The sequence below is a fragment of the Tachysurus vachellii genome, chromosome 19 (genome assembly GCF_030014155.1).
Source record: "Tachysurus vachellii isolate PV-2020 chromosome 19, HZAU_Pvac_v1, whole genome shotgun sequence".
Classification (NCBI taxonomy): Eukaryota; Metazoa; Chordata; class Actinopteri; order Siluriformes; family Bagridae; genus Tachysurus; species Tachysurus vachellii.
Window position 1 is genome coordinate 4,333,781 of NC_083478.1, and position 6,220 is coordinate 4,340,000.

General features: G+C 39.2%; 1 protein-coding gene across 6 annotated transcripts in view; it reads left to right on the forward strand.

Moving 5' to 3' along the window:
* The first annotated feature begins 4,049 nt into the window (after nucleotides 1-4,049).
* The window catches only part of eya4 (EYA transcriptional coactivator and phosphatase 4), a 44,805-nt gene continuing 42,634 nt past the window's right edge, over nucleotides 4,050-6,220 (forward strand). For all 6 annotated transcript variants that reach the window (XM_060894799.1, XM_060894798.1, XM_060894802.1 and 3 more), the window contains exon 1: nucleotides 4,050-4,494. The gene's annotated coding sequence lies outside the window, so the exon portion shown is untranslated. The remainder of the gene's footprint in view (nucleotides 4,495-6,220) is intronic.

Here is a 6,220-nt window from a genome sequence, read left to right on the forward strand (position 1 = left end):
AGAAGCACTTCTTTAGCTCCACACTAATAAAGAGCTCTGGGTGCAAATCACAAGTTTGCATTAATACACTCATTCTTACATGCTATCATTTTTAGACTAATGGTAAAGAATACACTTTAGATTTTTTGCTATTTCACTGCAAAACATTTATAAACACTGACACGGAGAAGACATATAATTCATTTTATTAACATTGAACATAGGGGGCAAGGTGGCTTAGTGGTTAGCACATTCAGGGTCAGGGAACACAGTATCAATATGATCAGATATATAAACAGTCATTTAGCCTGCTTGCCTGCTCTCTGTCCTTGGCTCTGGCTTGTAGTCGATTAACTCGACCTGTTCTGAGACTATAAACTATGCTGCAAGAAATGAGAACAGCACCTTCCCAAGTTGGATGGATACTGTACAGCCCTACCAAGCCAGCCTTGCCCTCAAAAACTCTCCAATTATCTATAAAGCCCACATTCTGTCAGAGGTAACAGTCAAGAGGCAAAGCTGTAACTTTAAATTTCCGAGAAAGTCTTCAGGACACAAGACGTTGTGGTTTCTTGGTAACCTGATCAGCTGCATGAGAGGCTGCTCAGAGAAGGACTCTTTATATCTGCTATAACATAATTAATAACAGAACTGGTTTCATGGCTGTTTCACAACATTAAAGGCATCCATAAACGGATAAAAAGTATGACATGCTGTGATTGTTATGGTAGATGACACATTCATCAAGTCTTGACTTATAATGATTTTTCTATAGTCTAGTGATAATTGTGTGGGATTTACTATGTCAAGTGATTTCAGTTTGAGGAAATGATAATGATTTTACACTGATTTTAGAGGATTATACAGGATACATAAATATGCAGTAAAATTGGTAGGAATTTAATTTAGTTAAGTAAGTAAGGAATGTCTGGAACCTCTGGTGGATCCTCAACATTTGTAAAAAAAAAAAAAACAAACTAGACAGCCTAGGTCATAGGTGTCATATAATTAATGATATGTATTTGTTGAATCCTGCCTAAACATCATTGTCGGTTATATTGTCCTGATATTTTCTAAATCTGGTGTACAGTATATAATAGTGTCTGTATGTTGAATCGCAGCTCAGGCTTTATTGCGCAAAGTTGGAAGTGTGCAGTGAAGTGCACTATCAGGGGAATGGGGGGTAGGGCAGCTGGGGCCGTGCCAGATGCAGGCCCCACTTACGTACGCCACCACTCTGAGTATTTTTAATTTGTTTGACAGACACTTCTGGTGGCATCTCGTGCTTCTACAGCGTCAGCACAGAAAGCACAGCGCCTGCATCTATAAATAAGTCTCTCCCCAGTTAAACAACCCCCATCTCCACCACCACCACCACCATGAACCCCGCCAACACCACCAACAGCCTGCCGCACCCCAGCGACCACTTGCTCATATACGCACCTTTTCACCCCCTAAGCAACAGCTGTCAAAAATAAATACTCCCCACACCCTGTAATTGTGCTGCCTTTATTTTCCTGTATCTAGATGAAAAAATAAAATGTGTGTGTGCTTGTGTGTGTGCGTGTGTGTGTGAGGTATGGCTTTATATTTGATTACAGAAGCGAGGGGTTATTTTTTAATCTATATGAGTAAGGAATGGTGCCAAGTTTCACAGAGCATACTGTGGAGTTGTTAAGGATCAATGCTACCTCCTGCTATTGCAATACATATAACAGCATGAAGTTTTCATATCTGTAAAGAACGGCGCGTCAATCATCACACATTGTGGTCCGAACAAAGAGGGGTATAAGTTTCGCTCTTTCCCTCCTTCTCTCTCTCTCTCTCTCTCTCTCTCTCTCTCTCTCTCTCTCTCTCTCTCTCTCTCTCTCTCTCTCTGTCTCTCTCTCCGTACTCCTCCTACACGCTTACTCTTTTTTCTTTGTAATGATTACTGGTATATATTTCATGCCAAAGCATGTTGGATGAATATGAACACGTTTTTTTTTTCTTTCTCTCTCTCTCTCTCTCTCTCTCTCTCTCTCTCTCTCTCTCTCTCTCTCTCTCTCTCTTTTTTTCCTTGCTGGCCTAAATGGCAGTCAAAGACAAAGACAGGGCATGAGCTATGTGTGTGTGTGTGTGTGTGTGTGTGTGTGTGTGTGTGTGTGTGTGTGTGTGTGTGTGTGTGTGTTGGTGTGTGTGTGTTCTGGGCACTCTTCCATAATATGGCCTATGAGCAATTTACGCTGATCAGACATAAGGTGATGTCACTGTCTTACACAAATCATTCCTTGGCAATTCGTTATGTCGTACTTTGTATTCTACGCTCATCAGAACCCATTACATGCTTTACCATTAAAGTGAACAACAGGTCAATCTGTCCATCGCAATTTAATAGAAAATTTAATTTGTGTCATTTTGTGTATTGCCTAGAAGCCTTGCAGCTGTGTGGAAACTGACAAATGAGCAAATCTATATCGGGTTCATCCGATGTGTATGTTCACTTCCTGTTAAGATGTGGTGATAAGACACATGGCCAGAAGTTTGTTAATAATAGCCAAAATGTAAAAGCGTGTGTGAGCAAGCCGCAGGTCAGCATGGTTCAGCATCTTTATCCTGTCTTTCTTCTGCAAAGTGAGCAAAGACGACTGAATACTACAGCATGAAAAATTGTGACCATTTAAAACTTCTTTAAAAACCAAGCACATGAATTTTGCTTCCCTGTCATGTTTGACTAATTCTTTAATATTATTATTACTATAGCAGCTTATTCAACCTTTTCAGGTATCCCTGTGAGATTTTGGGTAACATTAATGAAACGTTTTGAAAAAAGTGTCACAAGATTTTATTCTACTGAAAAATATCACGATTATTCAAATGATTGCATTGTTATCATATTATTTATTTATTTATTTATTTTAATTGCAGGCTAATTAAACCTGACACTGATATTATTAGCAGGATTGTGCCCATGTTAATATTTCTTTATAGAACCAAACACTTTGAGAAAGAACCATTTAAGGACCTTTATTTTCAAGAGTATAGGACTGTTAAAAGCTATACCTGAACCTTTACAGGTACAACACAGAACCCATAGAACAGTGTTTCCCCAGTATAAGCGTTACCAAAAAAATGGTTAATTATCAAAAAAAAAAAAAAAAAAAACAATTAAAAGAAACTTTTTTCTAAGAAATATATTTAGCCTTGGAGTCTTAATAACAATGAGACATCCTAACAAATCTTTTAATGATTTGCTGAAATAAATAAGGATTTTATCTGAAACAGTAGAGCCTTTAAGGGACAACAGAAAAATGCTATCAAATCCTTTTCATATTAAGACTTCAGTGGGAAAACCTTTATCAGCTGTGTCATTTAGCAAGTAATTCCATTAGCTGATTTTTCTTTTGTATACAAGGTCATACATATGATGTCTTACAAATTCATTGCCACTGCATGTTTATATGTTCATATGATGTTGCCTGTATTACGATGGGGGTAACAAATGTAAAAAGTTTACTACACTTTTCTATTATCTGAGATTTTTTACTATACTGATATCTAGTGATTCATATAAAAAATGTTTACACTTCACACAAAAATCTAAATGTTATATGAAATGATAAAGTTACTGCATGCAACTTCACCCTGTAACTTACCCCAGTGCATATTTAATAGACTATATTATTCTGCATAATGATAATAATAATAATAATAATAATAATAATAATATTCCAACATGATCCTGCACACCGTGTGCGTCAATGCACGCTCATTTCTCACACCCATACATCTCACATGAGCTTCCTCGTGTGTCAGAGAGCTGATGGATTAATCTGAGTTAATCTCGGGTTGCTAAGGACCCCAACTCATCCCGGTTTGGGTAAATAAGGCTCAGTGGATCACTCGGGCCATACTATTAATACGCGCGTGGTGCTGGCATCCCCCGGCCCTGTTCCCCTCACCGGTCTGTCTTGGCGGTGAGCCAGCAGTTCCTCGGTGCGCGGCAGCTGGGCGCATGCGCGTCGTGAGATGGCTCGGCTACGTTGCTGTGTGAGACCTCTTTAGATTTAATAATGAAGTAAAGCCCGCGGAGCGCGAGAGCGCCTGGAGCTAACTTTAGAGACATAAACAACAGTAACCAAAAAAGAACCAAAAATACGACAAATACGCGTAAGCCTACGCGCGCAAGGGCCCTTGTGTGCGTTTGTGCGGGCGTGTTTGAGTATTTGTGTGTGGCTGTTAGGGTTTCTTTCTTCTTCTTTTTCTTCTTCTTCTTCTTCTTCCTCTTCTTCTTCTTTTGGCTCATACAGTTCCGCTTCGTTGCGGTAGCTCGGGTGAGTTTGTGGTGAAGTTGTGGTGCAGGAGGACTGGCGCTGACTGCGGTGTGCGCGCTCTCCGCACAGACGCCTTTTTCCTCCACCGCGCTCCAGGTCGCTCGAGCGCGTGAATAGTTTTGGACGAGCATGTGAACGGAGTGGACGGAGACGCACCGTTTTGGACCGTTTTCGGAGACCTCAGACCACACAACTCCTCAGAGTAAGTGCATTAGGGTGTGTGTTTTATTTTTCTCTCTGTTCGTTTGCAATTAGTTTTGCTCTAAATCTTAAATGAATTTATTCAATTATAAAATAATAATAATCAGTGGCACGTACTTTGCGCACTTGATTGTGGTGATCCAGAGCTGGAGAAACTCCATTATGAAAACAGTCAGGAGATTATAACCTGTGACAGTTTAAAAAAAAAAAAAAACTTCAGCTTTTAACCTCGATTTTTGGTGTAAACACAAACGGCATAATTTCCCCCCTCACATTTGGTGTTTTTCTCTACAATGTGATAGACCTTTACATACTGCACCAGATCTTCATTCTGGGCTTGTACACATTCAGGTGCTTTACACTGATCACTTCTTCCATCCGGAGCTGATACAGTTCTTCAAAAAAAATCATTAAAAAGTCTTAATTCGTCATGTAAGGTGGATTGATTTCATGTTTTTTTTTTTGTTGTTGTTGTTGTTGTTTTTCATCATCAGGACGCGCTAAAAATAAATGAAATGAGTTCCTCACAGTTTCTTAGGCGTTTTGCGTAAACAATTTTTTACATTTTACATTTCTGTCAAATAGGCCACATCCTTATCGTCCGTCATATGGATCAGTCTCTGATTGTCTTTGGATGACATGTAGAATCCAAATATTAATATAATAACAAAAAAATACCGACCACACTATTATTTATTTATTTGTTTGTTTGTTTATTTATGTATTTATTTATTAACTAATGGGGCCATTTAATTATTTTACAATTCTTAAAAAGTTATAGTACATAAAAATTAAATATTATATTATATAGGATTCTTCTTCCTTTATTATTATTATTATTATTATTATTATTATTATTATTATTATTATTATCTCCATCACACACAGGCGCGAGGTTATGAGATTCCTCTGTCTGTAGGCTATACTGATCCCACTCGTCACGTCCGTTTTCCCACGTGCCGCGTGTGTTTTTGTATTTGATACGAAGCAAACGGCGGAGAAATATCATCCCGACACCGTACCCGCCGTGGTGCCGGGCAGCGGCGCGCGCTGTTGGCCGTGGGCCGCTTTCTCGCGCGCGTTCTGGGTAGCGACTCTGCCTTTAATGACCCGATAACGGAGACGAGGACCCGCAGATTATATTACACTTACACACACACACACACACACACACACACGCAGAAGACGTGACGGAGGTGGAGGCCACACGGTACCATACAATACTTCACCGCACAATTAATCCGAGCCCAGAACAGCAGAAAATATAACTCCTAATAAAACTTACAAGAGTGTACGCTTTGAGGAATAACCGTGTTTTCAAGATTTAAATTGTAGCATAAACATACACACACTTGTCGTAGGTCTAGGACCCTCTGAAGGGCACGTAGTCAAATGATGACGCACTCAAATCTAGTGCACTTCGCTTTTCTGGCACGAGGTCATCATCTTAAACTCTGATGAAACACAAGTGTTTTCATTTGCAGCTCTTCTCAAGTTGCCTGTGTACATTTTGGTCTTATTTGATTTGTGCAACAATGGATTGCAGGTGACAAATTCGGAACCAAATCAAGATTCAGTATCTTTAGACGAATTGATAAAAACGTAGGTGAAAATATGCAGAAATGTAATATGTTATTGTGTAGAAATATCCAAAACACACAAAAACACATTTTGTTGTTGGTGTTATTGTTGCTGTTTACTTTACAACACAGTTCTGTTGCATATAT